Source organism: Theobroma cacao, chromosome 7 (genome assembly GCF_053813885.1).
Source record: "Theobroma cacao isolate CCN51 chromosome 7, ASM5381388v1, whole genome shotgun sequence".
NCBI lineage: Eukaryota > Viridiplantae > Streptophyta > Magnoliopsida > Malvales > Malvaceae > Theobroma > Theobroma cacao.
In genome coordinates this window covers 31432651-31450638 of record NC_142645.1, presented here as the reverse complement: position 1 = coordinate 31450638, position 17988 = coordinate 31432651, and the positions used below count along the sequence as shown (strand labels likewise).

Here is a 17988-nt window from a genome sequence, read left to right as displayed (position 1 = left end):
TCTAAATTCTCTCAAAATCTCAAATTTTGTCAGCGGGTGGTAAAATTACGATTTTGCCCCTGAACATCAAAATTTTCAATTTTACCCCAAATGAACCCTCGAACTCCGAACAATCATTTTTAGTCATTCTTGGACTGTGAAATATTAAATTTCATCCTACGATTCCTATTTGAACTAGTTCGAGATTAAATCAACTCAAGTGTACCGTTAGGTACAATACCAGGTTTCATCTATTCTTAGGACTTTCCTAACGTAATAACATGCTACTCAGTGCATGTATGTCATGACATGTGTTTATAGGGTCAGGTTTTACATAGTTCTTGTAATAATGTATAGAAATTAATTAAGTTTTATTTAACTATTTTAGGTTAGTTAATTAGGTGAGTCAATCTAATCTTAGTTAATCTTCTAGTGAAATTGATGGTTATGTGCTTGAGATAAGTTGTTATTGATTTATTTGTGCATTTATAGGTGTTATAGAAGAATGAGAGAAATTATGAGATGTAGACTTCCACTACATATATCCTAGGATTTTGACCATAACTTTCTTTGTAGAATTACAAATGAGGTGATTCTTAGACCATTGAAAAGCTAAGAGAAAACACTACAACTTTTATGTTTACCACCTTACCTAGTTCGACCTAGAAGCTAGTCAAAAATTCTTTGAAGTTAAGTCATTGCAGCAGTCCCACTACTAAAAAATTAGGTTTTACAAATGAAAAAATCTGTCTATAATTAGTCAGAAATACTCTAATACTCTCATCAATAATAAGTTTCTGTTGGTAAAATCACCGACTAAAATTTTTGTTGATATTACATGTCAAGCCCGACCTTATAAAATACTTTCCATGTCATTCATATGATTGACAATATGCTTGTATACTTGGAAAGCCTTGAAAGAAAAATCGTTAAAAGACGACAATGTACCAAATGGTACAATTAAGTTAATTTAAGTCTCGAACTAGATCAAATAGAGAATTTAAAATGAAATTAAGAATATTAAAGTCCCAGAATGGTTTAATATGGTGATTTGGAGTTCGAGGATCAATTTGAAGTCAAACTAGAATTTTTACTGTCCAGGGGCAAAATGGTCATTTGCCACCCAAGGACACAATGGGAATTTTTAGAAAAGAAATTTTTTAGCCCCATTTGACTTATTGGAGTATGATTTGAGTATTGGAGTATAATTTGAGGGTTTGGCAGTGAAAAAGTTTAATTCCAGTGATTTCTAGAGTGTAGGGGCAAAATCGTAATTTTGCCACCCGCGAACAAAATTTGAGATTTTGAGAGAATTTAGATCAAATTTGACAAATTGGAGAATGGTATGAGTATAAGGGATGAAAAATATGTCTATGGGCAATTTTTCAATTTTTGGGGCAAAAATGTAATTTTTGACTTTTACGGGGGTAAAAGTGTAAATTTCAAAAATTACTCCACCAAGACTTTGGATAAGTCTGAGAATTTTACCTAAGCTATGGATATGTGGGACAAGTGTATGGTGAAAATTTGGAAACAAATGGATGGCTAGAATTTAAGGAATTAATAAAACATTAAAAAAATGAATAAAATAATATTATATTATTTTAGCCTTTAAAAAGGTAAAAATTCCGGAATTCTCATCTTCTTCAGCTGTCCAAACCAGGGGAGAAAAGGGGAAAAACAAAAACAAGAATCCTACCTGAAAAATTTGGGGAAAATCAAGAGAAATCAAGAAATCAAGCATTAAAAAGGTAAATTTCATTGATTTTCCTTGTGATTTTCACTACCCATGCATTTTTTTCTCATTTCTATGCAAAATTAGAAAGTGGGTATGGACACCCATGCTGGCCAAACCTCCATGGATGAGTTTTGAGCTTGATTTTTGGTTGATTATAATTGAATTAAGTGATTTTAGTTAAGTTATATTGAAATATAGCAAAAATAAGCTAAAGATATAATTTTCTCCCATTGAAACCCATTATGCTGAATTTTCTAGGGAAATATTGGCTGCTGATCTTGATGTTTATCTGAGGAATTATGATGAATAATGATGAATTATGAGCCTAGAAAAATAATGGGAATTTTTGGAGCAAAAATACAAATTTTTACCCACTAGGGGTATTTTTGTAATTTGCTATCGGGACTGATAATTTGCACCACACTGAGGGACATTAAGTCAATTTGGGTGCAATTGAGGTATAGAAACTGAAAAAAATTAATTTGGAGTTTAAACGGACGCGTATATCGATTTATCGGGTAAAAGACCAAAATAGGCTAACACCGCATTTCGACAAAAATTTAGACATTTTTGCATTCCATATCAAGCATTAGTAGTCTAAATTAGTTTAATTTCAATTTAGTACCAATGTGGTGAATTTCTCGATTTTGTACTGTGTCAAGGTGGTGAGTCCTCTGATAAAGGCAAGAGAATTGCACCCGAGGACCAATAGTCTGAGTATTTTGAAAATCCTCACTCTAGACACGGTGAGTAACCTTACCATCATTTTAATTATCTAAAGTATGTTTTTATTCGGATTTGGTGAATTTTATGAAAATGAGTTCAAATGGTAAATTTTTATGTTTTGTAAAGAAAATGAGTTTAAATGAAAATATTTTATAAATTATCTTGAAACGAAATAACGATTTTGAAAATAGAGTAATTGGAGACCACTGATATGTTGTAAATTTAAAATTGAATTAATGGCTTATGTTATTGTATTGGCATGACTGGCTGGGCTGTGTTTTTTATGAATTATATGAATTGCTTTATTTTACCCTTGCAGGCTGGGTAGTAATATATTAGCCCTGTCATGCTGTCAAAATTTTATTGTATGGTGGGTTTGACCTGCTGCAGTGGGCTGGATTCTGTGGACTAGCCTATTAGAGGGGCACGGAATCCTGTTATATTTTTACCTCGGTTGGAGAGGCGAGTAGGGTAACTCCTGAGGTATAACTTTTAGAGTTCACTTCACGCCAAACCACCTCGTGAAGGGGAACTCGGCCAACGCCAAGGAATGGCTATGTTTTCAAAATAAAAACATGACTTTCTAATAGCCTTGGCGGACTCAGTTGGGATAGCCCTCGGCCAAGGTATCCCAAATAACTGAGTATGATAATAATTTTTGGCATGAGCCAAGCTTTTTAAGAAATTCATAAGCCATACTGGTTACTTGCTTTAAATAAATTGATTTCATTTGGTTGAAATAAGTTGAAAGATGATAAATTACAGTTTGATGAAATGTTTTAATAGTCTCCTTTTACTCGACTTTAGATATTTTGAGTGATATTTGTTTACTCACTGGGATTTTATAATCTCACCACCCTCATTTCCACCCATTTCAGGCTCAGAATAGATTGTAGATAACTGATATCGGCGAGGATTACAGTTGAACTTGCCACATCCAAAGATTGTAGGTTCATTTCTTTTGCTACTTTTGGTCATTCGTGGGCCCACGTGTCACTGTAAATTAAATTCTATCCTTTGGTTATCTGTATTATGGTATGTAAGAATTTACTTTGCTTTTACGATATAAAAATTATTTATACAGTGTTCTTAAAATATCTTTTTATGTGAAAATTGAATATTTTATTTAATATTTTTATTTTATTTTAACAGTCATAATTCAATTTTAAACGAATGTTTTAGACATCCAAAATTATTTTTGATTATGAAATATGTGTTTTCCACTTACATACTATATTTTTAGATGATTTTGAGATTTTTGGGATAAATGACCAATATACCCCTGTGAGACGAAAAATATTATTTTATTTGTTTAAGTTGGAAACAGTTTAAAATCTTTTAGAATGTGGTATTTGGAAACAGTTACCCACAGGGAAAATGAGAAGCTGATATTAAAGCCTTGCGGGGTTTCGGTTGACATTCCGAGTAATGAATGTCGATCGAAACGTCGCGGCGGTTGTCACGGGCTCGATGGGAGTTCCGGGCCGTGACAATTAAGTTGGTATCAGAGCTGTTGGTTTGAAAGATTAGAGTTTTGGGTTTAAAGTTATTTTAAAGCTGTTTTAAAAATTTACAGTGTCAGTGTGGCCCCGAGTTAAGTTAGGTTAGGTTGAATAAAATACATGCATAAGCATATAGAGCCTGAGGTTGCCTAAACTCACTTTGTTCCCTCTTATAGATTATTATGTCTCCTCGACGCAAACAACCACCTTTCACTAGATCAGTTGGGAGGGGAAGAGGTTGTTTTCAACGTCGTCAGTTAGGTGCAATAGAGGAGGAATCGACTGCATCCACCATTCGGGCAGCACCTGCTGCTGAACAAATCGAGACTCCTCCACATCCTCCACCTCCTCTGCCACTTACTAGTATTCTTGCTATGCCTCTTGAGGCAGTTCAAGCATTAGCAGCCTTCTTTACTGCTATTGCTGGCTAAGCTCAGGCTGGTCAAGTTCTTCCTACAGTTCCTCTGGCTGCTCCTTCAGTACCACCATCCCCACCTCCTGTCCCACCACCAGTGCTGGATGTTTCTGATTCTAAGAAGCTTAAAGAGGCTAGGCAACATAGTTGTGTTTCTTTTATGGGTGAGTCGGACGCAACCGTGGCTAAAGAGGTGGTGCGAATGGCTTTAAGAGCTGAGAAGCTTGCGAATGAAAATAGGAGTTTGCGAGCTGAGTTAGCAAAAAGGAGAAATCTGAGTGTATCTTCTAGTCAGCCACCAAAAAGGGGTAAAGACTCCTTTGTTTCAGGAAGTTCACGTAGATGCAGAAATTGTGGGAATTATCATGTTGGGCTGTGCAGAGGGCCTGCACGATGTTTTCATTGTGATCAACAGGGTCACATTAGGAGAGATTGTCCACAGTTAGGACGGGCTACGGTAGCTGCTCCATCTCCACCAGCTCATACGGATATACAGAGGAGAGATTCCTCTGGATTGCAACCGAGACAGGGATGATTTTGACATACCACCAAGGGTAGATTAAATAAGTTGAAATTAGTGCTCTAATAAAGTACGTATGATAGAAAGCTAGTTTGTAAGTTGTAGTTTTCATGCTCATGAAATATATAAAGATTATCAATATATGGACATACATTTGGAGTTGTAATTTACAAGTTTGAAGTATTTAAGATATGATTAAATGGAATTAGCATTAGTTAGGGTACGTAAATCTTTTAATTAATTTCTATGGAGTATCCATGATAGTAGAATGGAGGAACATCGTGCAGTGATGCTATATGGTGAAATCACTATACAATATGGAAAGGGTATTTTCGAGTGGGATTTATTGACTGATGATAAGTGATGAGCAATTTGAGATACATGTAGCTATGAATAAATTTGGAGATCTTTGCTTAAGCAAACTCGTATTAAATGTTATGGTAAAGATATATGAATGCTAGTGGCAAAAAAAAAAAAAATACGTTAAATCAATGTTTTGATTTCACACTTGTGATAGAAAGTTAGTCTTGCTAATTGTGGTATAGACTCGAAGGGAAGCCACACGATTGTGAATAATTGAGGTAGTAGCTTTAAAGGTGGAAGAGTTGCTAAGATAAAGTGAATTCAAACCGTTGCAACGCCACAGTACTGACTATCAAACGCTGTCACGTTAAGAACCCCTAATGGCTAGAAAGTAGAGCAAATTGAGAGTGGCATGAAGATGAAACTCACGAGTTGAAGAATGGTCATTGGTTTTCATGCTAAGCTTTGTTGTTTGGAGTCTTAAGTGCATTGGGAGGTATTAAGATAAAGATGATGAGTGAAATTACAAAGTTTTTTTTTTTTTTTATTATTTTATTGCCTTATATATATTGGCATGTAAGAGAAAGAAAGTTAGAGAATTTTTTAGATGGTTACATAAAAATAAATTAACATGGGGAGTGTTAAGATGAATAATATGATGACTGAAGTCAAATCTTAAGAAATAAGAAAGACAAGAGATTAAGTCTTGTTAAAGACTAAAGAGGAAGCGAGCGAAAGGTTAGATGAATGTATGAGATACTGATAAGAGATGTCAATAGCAAGTGAGGAAAATGTAAATAAAGATTTCAATAATGATATAGCAAATGAGTTTATATAGAATATTGTTATGAGAATATACTGATCTTGTCTTGACCTTGTTGAAAGGAAAGGATTAGTAACAACACAAGTAAACTAGGTGACATGCTAGAAACCCATGGAGATAAATTGAAGCATGAGTAGTTGGGCATGCTTTTATGGAAATGATATACTTGGTGTATAAAAGAGTAAATAAGTGATTAAGTGTTTCAAGAATGTTTACACGCCCTTGAGAAAGAATTATAAGTTATACATGATGGGCATAAGATGCGTGACTTTGAAACTTGCTAAGGAGCCAAATGGCTAAGTTATGGATTAAATGATCATATGTTGTGAGACATAAATTTAAAATAAATATCCCTAAGGAAATACTCAAGAGAAGTTCTGCCATGGATCTTGTGAAAGCAAGCACTAAGTTATGTAGTTATAAAAAGGAAGCTATAAGCTGAGAGTGGTATAAGTATTAACATTAAAAAGTACTTGAGGAGAATTTAGTTTCAAGTCTTGTAATTTCAAGTACAATTTCTAAATTAGTTAAGGAAGAATGATGTTATATTCATATGAAAGATTGGAATAAAGGATGATAGAAGTTAACCTTGATAATGAAGTCAGATAATGAAACTTTCTTAATATATTATGGGAATTGGAATTCGAAAATGCGTGAGGCATACATGATTCAAATGAATCTGAGTTTTAAGTGACAAATCAATATCGAAATGCAATAAGGATACAATATATAGGAGACATGAAGGATAATCGAGGAATAAGGATGACTTTTAGGAATTGTAGTATTGCATAAGATGCAATGATCAAGTCAAGATAAATTTTTGAGATACCAATGGGATTATAAAACATACACGCATAATAGATTATAATTCAATGGAGATGACATTGTGATGCAATGATATAAAGTACAAGGAAACTTAAGCATATAATTGGAAACGATAAGAAGAGAATATAAGTATATAAATGATGAGGAACTATACACAGGCATGATGAGAATTTGTATGAATTATGAAGCTTATTCTATTGAATCTTGATTGTGGATGGGAATGAATTAAGAGAAATTAGTCTGAAGGCATTTGAAAACAGAGACTCGTATACATAATGAGGAATATAGACATTTGAATGTATATGTATATGTATGTGTGGAGTAGTGATGTACCCAACTAAATGAATAATGGTTTTAGTGGTTCAAGATTTGAACTCAATATATTTGATGAGTTGTATAGATAATGTAACGATTAAGAATCTTATCAGAAGACGATTTATGGTGACCTAAGGAATTTTGGAGAAATAGTTAAGGGAATATAATCTATAGTACGATTAAGCCATATGAGATGGATTAATAGGATTAAGAAGATTGAAATTTCCTAAATGCAAAGTAAACATGAAATAAGTAGAAATAATTAAAGCCATTAATTTTCCTGAACGCTGAGTATATGTACAGGAATGAGTATGGCGTGTTAATGATATTGCAAACTACATAATAGTGTATGAGGATAGGATGAATGAATGAAAGTCGAGAAGTTTGATATGGAATGAAGTAATAAGATAGTGATTGGTATACCTAAATAAGAATAAAATGCGATCGAAATTGGTATGATTGAGATGGAGTTATGGTTCAAGCTTAATGATAGTAATAGAAGCATGCTTGGTGTCTCGATATAAAAGATCATAATTGTGAAGGTTATTGTTGATATGATTTTAAAGGATAATAATAGGCATAAGCGAAGTACTTGAGTTGAATTGGAGGTAAATGAGGTGAACAAATCGAAATTCACTATAAAGGGGAGGACATAAGAAGTCGAGCATTAGATGAGAAAACAATACCCCCACATTTTCTCTGAGTTCAGCACATGAAATTTTGAGGTCAAAATTTTATTTTAAGGGGGGTAGTGTTGTCAAGCCCGACCTTATAAAATACTTTCCATGTCATTCATATGATTGACAATATGCTTGTATACTTGGAAAGCCTTGAAAGAAAAATCGTTAAAAGACGACAATGTACCAAATGGTACAATTAAGTTAATTTAAGTCTCGAACTAGATCAAATAGAGAATTTAAAATGAAATTAAGAATATTAAAGTCCCAGAATGGTTTAATATGGTGATTTGGAGTTCGAGGATCAATTTGAAGTCAAACTAGAATTTTTACTGTCCAGGGGCAAAATGGTCATTTGCCACCCAAGGACACAATGGGAATTTTTAGAAAAGAAATTTTTTAGCCCCATTTGACTTATTGGAGTATGATTTGAGTATTGGAGTATAATTTGAGGGTTTGGCAGTGAAAAAGTTTAATTCCAGTGATTTCTAGAGTGTAGGGGCAAAATCGTAATTTTGCCACCCGCGAACAAAATTTGAGATTTTGAGAGAATTTAGATCAAATTTGACAAATTGGAGAATGGTATGAGTATAAGGGATGAAAAATATGTCTATGGGCAATTTTTCAATTTTTGGGGCAAAAATGTAATTTTTGACTTTTACGGGGGTAAAAGTGTAAATTTCAAAAATTACTCCACCAAGACTTTGGATAAGTCTGAGAATTTTACCTAAGCTATGGATATGTGGGACAAGTGTATGGTGAAAATTTGGAAACAAATGGATGGCTAGAATTTAAGGAATTAATAAAACATTAAAAAAATGAATAAAATAATATTATATTATTTTAGCCTTTAAAAAGGTAAAAATTCCGGAATTCTCATCTTCTTCAGCTGTCCAAACCAGGGGAGAAAAGGGGAAAAACAAAAACAAGAATCCTACCTGAAAAATTTGGGGAAAATCAAGAGAAATCAAGAAATCAAGCATTAAAAAGGTAAATTTCATTGATTTTCCTTGTGATTTTCACTACCCATGCATTTTTTTCTCATTTCTATGCAAAATTAGAAAGTGGGTATGGACACCCATGCTGGCCAAACCTCCATGGATGAGTTTTGAGCTTGATTTTTGGTTGATTATAATTGAATTAAGTGATTTTAGTTAAGTTATATTGAAATATAGCAAAAATAAGCTAAAGATATAATTTTCTCCCATTGAAACCCATTATGCTGAATTTTCTAGGGAAATATTGGCTGCTGATCTTGATGTTTATCTGAGGAATTATGATGAATAATGATGAATTATGAGCCTAGAAAAATAATGGGAATTTTTGGAGCAAAAATACAAATTTTTACCCACTAGGGGTATTTTTGTAATTTGCTATCGGAACTGATAATTTGCACCACACTGAGGGACATTAAGTCAATTTGGGTGCAATTGAGGTATAGAAACTGAAAAAAATTAATTTGGAGTTTAAACGGACGCGTATATCGATTTATCGGGTAAAAGACCAAAATAGGCTAACACCGCATTTCGACAAAAATTTAGACATTTTTGCATTCCATATCAAGCATTAGTAGTCTAAATTAGTTTAATTTCAATTTAGTACCAATGTGGTGAATTTCTCGATTTTGTACTGTGTCAAGGTGGTGAGTCCTCTGATAAAGGCAAGAGAATTGCACCCGAGGACCAATAGTCTGAGTATTTTGAAAATCCTCACTCTAGACACGGTGAGTAACCTTACCATCATTTTAATTATCTAAAGTATGTTTTTATTCGGATTTGGTGAATTTTATGAAAATGAGTTCAAATGGTAAATTTTTATGTTTTGTAAAGAAAATGAGTTTAAATGAAAATATTTTATAAATTATCTTGAAACGAAATAACGATTTTGAAAATAGAGTAATTGGAGACCACTGATATGTTGTAAATTTAAAATTGAATTAATGGCTTATGTTATTGTATTGGCATGACTGGCTGGGCTGTGTTTTTTATGAATTATATGAATTGCTTTATTTTACCCTTGCAGGCTGGGTAGTAATATATTAGCCCTGTCATGCTGTCAAAATTTTATTGTATGGTGGGTTTGACCTGCTGCAGTGGGCTGGATTCTGTGGACTAGCCTATTAGAGGGGCACGGAATCCTGTTATATTTTTACCTCGGTTGGAGAGGCGAGTAGGGTAACTCCTGAGGTATAACTTTTAGAGTTCACTTCACGCCAAACCACCTCGTGAAGGGGAACTCGGCCAACGCCAAGGAATGGCTATGTTTTCAAAATAAAAACATGACTTTCTAATAGCCTTGGCGGACTCAGTTGGGATAGCCCTCGGCCAAGGTATCCCAAATAACTGAGTATGATAATAATTTTTGGCATGAGCCAAGCTTTTTAAGAAATTCATAAGCCATACTGGTTACTTGCTTTAAATAAATTGATTTCATTTGGTTGAAATAAGTTGAAAGATGATAAATTACAGTTTGATGAAATGTTTTAATAGTCTCCTTTTACTCGACTTTAGATATTTTGAGTGATATTTGTTTACTCACTGGGATTTTATAATCTCACCACCCTCATTTCCACCCATTTCAGGCTCAGAATAGATTGTAGATAACTGATATCGGCGAGGATTACAGTTGAACTTGCCACATCCAAAGATTGTAGGTTCATTTCTTTTGCTACTTTTGGTCATTCGTGGGCCCACGTGTCACTGTAAATTAAATTCTATCCTTTGGTTATCTGTATTATGGTATGTAAGAATTTACTTTGCTTTTACGATATAAAAATTATTTATACAGTGTTCTTAAAATATCTTTTTATGTGAAAATTGAATATTTTATTTAATATTTTTATTTTATTTTAACAGTCATAATTCAATTTTAAACGAATGTTTTAGACATCCAAAATTATTTTTGATTATGAAATATGTGTTTTCCACTTACATACTATATTTTTAGATGATTTTGAGATTTTTGGGATAAATGACCAATATACCCCTGTGAGACGAAAAATATTATTTTATTTGTTTAAGTTGGAAACAGTTTAAAATCTTTTAGAATGTGGTATTTGGAAACAGTTACCCACAGGGAAAATGAGAAGCTGATATTAAAGCCTTGCGGGGTTTCGGTTGACATTCCGAGTAATGAATGTCGATCGAAACGTCGCGGCGGTTGTCACGGGCTCGATGGGAGTTCCGGGCCGTGACATTACAGTTGGTAAAAAATCCAATCCGTTGGTCAAAAAATTCACCGATGATGACAAAAATCCATCTATAATTTCTACTAGTAAAGTCACTAGCCGAAAGCTTTGCTGTCAATAAATTTGTTAGTAATATACTGATGGATCTCACGGTTGGCAAAGTCATCAGTAATTTACCGATGGATTACCTATGGAATTCCCAATGGAATTAGCAACTAAAAATTTTTTCATGTTTCATTTATAATGAAGCAAATTCCGTTGGTAAAAAAAATAAGATATTTAGTAATAAAAGAATTTCGTCGATAATTTCGTTGGAAATAATTAACTTTTTGTAATTTTTTTTTATTTTATGTTTCTTGCATGGATGATAATAATATTAATATATTAGAAGTATTAATTTGGTTTGAAAAATTACTCCAAATGTATTATATAATGGAAAAAAATATACCACATATTTTGAAAATTAAAAAAGAAATGTTATCTCAAAGTCAATGGAAAAAGTTAATATAAAGAGTCTATAACACAACGAAAATGAATTACGATTGTCCATCGGCCAAATCATTGGGAAAGGAAGATTGGTGTTTTAATTGAGGATGCGACTACTGTGATGATGAAGACCCGCCAGTTGGATCTAAAGGCCTTTCAAGGATACCCTTCATGTTGTACTTAACATCATGCACGTTAGTCTTCAACTCCTTAGCATTGCTCTTCATTTCTTGATAGCCCTCAGGTTTAGATGATGAAACTCGTGCAGTAGCAGTAAAAGGCATCAAACCACAAGTAGACTCAGATGTCGTAAATGGAGCAAATAGTGTAGCAAGTAGCATATTGGCACTAAACCCATAGACGTGGGTTCGAGAGGTTTACGAACATTCAATTCCCTTTAGCCATGCTACTAGATCGAACTCCGATTGGGTTGAACATCTTAATGAAATGGCCCATTTCAAAAAAATTGTAGAAAAGACGGGGCTTATGGACTTACCTATGCAAGGTGGGAGATTCTTTGGTGTTGTGTTCTCAAGTGACGGGGATTATAGTGAGCTACCCCAAACACTGTAGAAAATTTTATCAAGTCTTGTGATGGTGTCTTGAAAAGAAATGGTTGTGTGGTGCATTTACTCTAAATTTACAAAAGACTATGGTGAAATCGTATGTTTTTATGTAGATGATTTGTTGATCCTTAGTACAATATGCTTGGAATTCTTGAAATCAAGAAATATTTGCCTTCAATTTTCAAAATGAAAGATCTCAATAAACTTGACACAATTTTGGGAATTAAAGTCAAAAGAGATCAAAATGTGATTGCATTAAAGCAATCACATTACATAGAGAAAATTCTTCACAAATATAGTCATTTTGAAATCAAAGAGTTTAATACTTCTTATAATTTAAGTATAAAATTGACTAAGAATTGTGAAAGAGTTATGGCACAATTGGAACATGCAAGTGTAATAGGTAGTATAATGTATATTGCATATTGTACTAAACCAAATATAGCCTTCGTAGTTTGCAAACTTTCTAAGTTTACAAGTAAACTTGGCAAAGATCATTGGAAGGCTATTATTAGAGTACTTGGATATTTAAAGAAAACAAAAAATTTAGAAATTTGTTACAGTGGTTTTCCTAGTACTTTAGAAGGATTTTCTAATGCTAGTTGGATAACTAGTATTGATGACAATAAATCCACATCATGATGAATTTTTACCTTAGGAGGTGGTGCCATTAGCTGGGCATTTAAGAAGCAGATTTGTATTATGCATTCCACAATGGAATCTGAATTTTTAACATTAGCAGTTGCCGGAAAAGAAGCGAAATGGTTGAGAAATTTGTTATTAGATATAAAGTTGTGGCTACAACCAATGTCAGCCATTTCCATATATTGTGATAGTTAGGCTACATTGTGTGTAGCCCATTATAAGATTTATAATGGAAAGTCTAAACACATAAGTTTGCGACTTGCCTACATAAGAAAATTAATCTCAAATGGTATTGTAACAATAATTTATGTTAAATCTTGCAAGAATATGGCTGATCCGCTTACCAAAGCTTTGCCAAAAGAGGCTGTAAAGTCAACTTCTAGTGGAATGGGGCTAAAACCCTTGACTCAAAAGCACTAGTAATTTGAGTTAGTAAAACTAACAATAAAAGTTCAGTGGGTAATAATAAGTTACTATATGCTGTCATTATGCACTGAATGTTTTGTATTAAATAGCGTCAATCTAGAATATTTAGTACAACTGTTATGAAAAGAGGATGAGAAAAAGGCTCTTAATGAAAATATTAAATGCCTGCAGTAACAGGGGCATAATTACAAATTCCACCTATATGAATATTGGAGTGGTGCCACTTCAAACAAGAGTTAAAAGGGTTTACTCTTGTAAATATTCATGAAACCATGATTAGCACAAGGCCATATAAGTGCTAAAGTAGTTGGCAGAATCTTAAAGCAATTAAACAATGCTATGTGTGTGATATTTTCGGTTATGACAATAAGGAGTTGTGGTTCAATCCTTGTGATACCAATAACTTCGTCTTAACTTTAAAATTTGTACACTAATAGAAAGTTCAAGTCTTCAAGATACTCTCTATTATGCATAGTATTATTAATTTTACAAACTAGTGGACGATTGTTAAATAGTTTGTAATATAAAGAAGTCTTTATTCAGGTGTAATTATTCAAATTAAGATATGACTCTTGAATAAAGAAGAGATGGTTTCAAACATAACTGTTAAAATACGTTGATTAACTATTCAGTATTTTCAAACAGACACATCTCTTAAAACTTAATAAGACATGTCTATTGAAACAAATTAAACACAACCTTTCAGTGTCTATAAAAGGAACGTATATTCAACCAAACTTCATTCATTCAAAGCATTCTGGTCAAAAAGCTTGTTGTATCCTGGAGAGTCATTATTTGCAAATTCCCATAATAGGTAACAACTCTTTAAAGAAAGTATGTTACAGCATGCCTCAAGCCTACTTTCTTCTTCTACTAATTTTATAACACTTCTCGCTGGTATGTTTTAGGGTGATACAGGGAGGTCTGTTTTTGGGTGAGTTTATTGCAATATGTTTCATGTTCTGGGTTTGCGATGTATGCTTCAGGTGTTTCCTTCCTGTTAAGGATGTTTTTAGGCTATGGCCTTGTCTTCTTAACCCAGATTCTCAAAGAAAATCTTGACTTGCTTTGTTTGAAGCATATAGGGTATTTTGGAGGTATGTAGTGGGTTAATCAAGCTTTTCTGGCCCAATAGAAAAGAAGTATGAATGACTCTGCTATTCATATTTTAATGCATATTTGAGATGGTAACCGGGCTGACATGCTAATGAACAGAATGCTTGGATGGGAACAGGAACTGGAATTGGCTGTTGCTGATATTTGATTTTGTCCGAACCAAATGTTGTCTCGTTATTTTCAGCGGATTGGTCTGTGAATGTTTTTGAAAAGGAAGACGCAGTCCTGGGCATTTCGGGATAGGCTTTGATCTGTATTTTAGTTACCGCATAAGTTTTCTGGATTGTATCTCTGCTTGATGTAATAAACGAAGTATTGCCTTTCCAAAAAAAAAATTGTTTTACCGTAGTTCATGGTAGTTCTTGGTTGCACAAAAAAAAGTGAAATGTGTACACCTAAAATATGGGACTCCAGCAAAATGTCCCTTCTTCCTCAGTACATTCATCATGAAGCCCATGGAGAAAGCAAGATGTGGTTAGTGGTGTTTAATCCCAGCTCTTTAATCGTGACAGAGCTGGAAGTCTTTTTAGACAACCAAGCAATCATATCATGCTTAGGTATATATGTGATGCTGGAACCAGATTAGCTTGTGCCAATCAACTCTTGGCTGGCTCGAGTCATCAAGAAGCCGTTTGTCGTTCACGTCTTTCTTTCCTCGTTTGTTTCTTTTATTAACGTCAATTTTTGGATGATTTCCTCCAATATTCTCATTTAGGTTTCATATTTCTTTGAATAATACTGCACTATTCATCCCACAGTGTCACTTCCTCCCAAATTTCGTTTCCCACTTTTCCATGTTCTTTTGCCCTTGACGTATTCTCTTTTTCTCTCTCCTTTGTCAACCAATCAATAGGTTGCTTCATTGAATAAGAGTCTACAGCTCACCTAAAGAAGATATTTATAAAGCTTCGCAAGCAAGTACGTTAAACTTATTTCTTAAAATTATTATGCAACGAAAATAATCATATTAATTATCAACTGTGGTGTTTTATACAATAATATTATCATCTTAATTAATTTTAAAATATATTTTATATGTATATTAATCTTATATATAAATATATATAATGTGTATTGCTTGGTTTGCATTTTCATAGTTAATTGTTTCCAGTGAGGTGAATAATGCATCTGCACAAGCAAGCACATCAAAAATTGTTACGAAGATGCGCAATGAGTATGTTAAGACAAAATAAAATACAACACTCTGAAGCCTAGAAAGTACAATTATTAGAACTCTATAGAATATTAGAATATATAAAGGGTAACCAGCTGAAAGACCTGGATAAAATTCCGAACTCAATCTTTAGCTATTCAGTAAGAAAACAATTGGTAATTGCTTGATAGCTATAAATTTTTTAAGGTGCAGATGGGAGTTCTTCACATATCCCAATTAATTGGAAACAGCTCTTTCCAATCAATGTATAGTTCTAAATTTAGAAGAAAACTAATTAGATAGAGAAATTTAATGCACTCTTTTCCAATCTTTTTCCTAACACTCGTACTTAATGAAATGTAACAACTTCCAATTTTAATAACTCCGCACTACGGGGTGCGAACCTTTAACAGGTAATCATCTGTTCCTCCATGCTGGCTATTGAATGTTATCCCTTGCTATCAATTCACTGTAAGAAAATGAAGGAAAATTTGGTCAATGTTTTGTTCTAATTTTTGTTTATATTTGAAGCAAAACCATGATAGAAAACCAACCGTAGCAACTGAGTGAGCTGAGCGGCCTTAGCGAAATCGCCTTCTTCTCGTGCCTTGAGTATATGAAACAGGAGAGCCAGACGAAGACGTGTAAGCGCACTTCGCTGGATGATGAGTTCAGTTTTCTTTCTTTAGCACTTGACATTCCATTTCAATTGCCTTGAATTTCTCTCGAACCTGCGATTGTCCTTCTTTGATGCTTTTTTGCTCCTTGCCAATCTCTTCGATATCGGCCTTTAATCGTCCGTATTTGACTTTCAAATCTTTTGTCCCATTTTTCTTCTAGTCATTGAACAATTACAACGGAATTCATTATTACAAGCTTCGCTAAACTTTAACATACGAGTTTCAACAAACAGCAATACAACAATGAGCATTTTATCGTACATACCTTATGCTTATATCGTATATTGAAGCGACTCTTCCTAAGCACCATCCTAGCAACACGACGACGCATTGAAAAAGTCCTCAACCTCATCTCGTTCGAATTTAGTGGCGAAATCGATGAAGCAGAGCCACCATATGTAATATACAACCATTTCCGTGTCTACTTATTTGCCTGAAAATGTGAAAGCTGCCTTTAACTTTGCGCAAGTTTTTCGTAAGCAAATGAACTTCATGGCCGCTGGTTGTCTTGCAGCTAAAACTTCATGGCCGCTGGTTGTCTTGCAGAGTCATAAGTATAAAATTTATTTATTTATTTTCTGAGAGGTATACGATTATCTTTGGTTGGTGGAGCTTTCATTATATAAGTTGGGAAGGCCAAGACGGAATCTTCGATGTAACGTTTTAAGAGCTTATTACAATCCGTTTTTTTTTTTTCATCTTATTTGGTATTAGTTTTGTAATCAAATTTAAAGATTGTAATTACACATAATTCCAAGCACACCTTAGAGGTTTCATGTTCACATCCCGGAATGAGTGCATGGGGATTCAAGAGATGAGAGAGCTACTTCTCATTGTATCACCAAAAACTAAACAGTGGAGGGCATTTGTGGATGAACCGTACCAATCACCCTAAAAGTGAAAAGACGATCTGCGAGTTATAAGCAAATGAGTTGTCACTTTTATTGATACTAAAAGTGAAAAGACTAGGATTTGATTGGATGCCTTGAAACCATCCAACACGGACACGGACGATGCCCAAAAGTATAATTGCGGGACCAACTGTCATTGCCGACTTATAGATGACTCATCCAGCCAATCTCAATAGGCCAGGATTTAATAGATTAAGGATTGAGTTGAACACGGTATCCTCAAAAGTCAAAAGGTATATGTGATTGATCAACTTTTCAAAAAGTACAATTGCTATATTTAACCAGCTAAGCAATCTCCATATTATATATATATGTGTGTGTATAAGTAGCTCCCAAAGCTAATGTTACGATTGGCCCCAATTGGAAGGCTTTTTTTTTTTGTCCATTATAATAAAGCTCATAATTAATTGTTTTCTTTAAATATCTTAATACTCGATTTATGATTTGCCAATGCATAGTGCTTAGATTACTTATATATCTACTTAACTTTTGAACAACAAATGCTATATCTGGCCTTGTACATGTCATTTTATACATCAAGCAACCAATTACTCTTACATATTGTAATTGATCAACAACCCTACTAATATTAAGTACTAATTTAATTTGAGAATCCATGGGTGTAGATGTTGGTATACAATTAGTAAAATTAAACTTTTCAAGCACTTTTTCAATGTAGTACAATTGAGATAAAGTGTTTTGACAAAAACTTTTTTGTCTCCTTGACTTGTTCAAAATCCGTATAAAAAATTAGCATATTATCCACATATAAGCAAATTATAACACCTTGACCATTTTGAAATTTGCTATATATACACTTGTCAGATTCATTTACGCTGTAGCCATTAGCTAAAACGATTTCATCAAATTTTTTATACCATTGTTTTGGTGCTTGTTGAAGCCCATACAATGATTTGACAAGTTTACAAACTTTATGCTCTTGTCCTGAAACAACAAACCCTTCTGGTTGTTCCATGTAGGCTTCCTCTTCTAAT

The 17988-nt window shown here is 33.6% G+C and overlaps 3 long non-coding RNA genes and 1 pseudogene across 4 annotated transcripts; 3 read left to right on the top strand and 1 right to left on the bottom strand.

The window, feature by feature from the left end:
• Positions 1-1606: 1606 nt before the first annotated feature.
• LOC148761795 (uncharacterized) lies at positions 1607-3464 on the top strand. Its single transcript, XR_016027333.1, has 3 exons — positions 1607-1730; positions 2380-2463; positions 3322-3464. It is a non-coding gene; the product is annotated as an uncharacterized LOC148761795 (long non-coding RNA).
• A 5225-nt stretch (positions 3465-8689) lies between these two features.
• Positions 8690-10547, top strand: LOC148761794 (uncharacterized). Its single transcript, XR_016027334.1, has 3 exons — positions 8690-8813; positions 9463-9546; positions 10405-10547. It is a non-coding gene; the product is annotated as an uncharacterized LOC148761794 (long non-coding RNA).
• Positions 10548-13843: 3296 nt separating this feature from the next.
• LOC108662850 (uncharacterized) lies at positions 13844-15002 on the top strand. Its single transcript, XR_001928694.2, has 2 exons — positions 13844-13947; positions 14042-15002. It is a non-coding gene; the product is annotated as an uncharacterized LOC108662850 (long non-coding RNA).
• Positions 15003-15534: 532 nt separating this feature from the next.
• On the bottom strand, positions 15535-16653 carry LOC18507232 (uncharacterized; annotated as a pseudogene). The gene is made up of 3 exons (XR_016027373.1): positions 16348-16653; positions 15957-16238; positions 15535-15871 (listed from the first exon to the last, which is right to left on the bottom strand). The product of XR_016027373.1 is annotated as an uncharacterized LOC18507232 (transcript).
• Positions 16654-17988: the final 1335 nt, after the last annotated feature.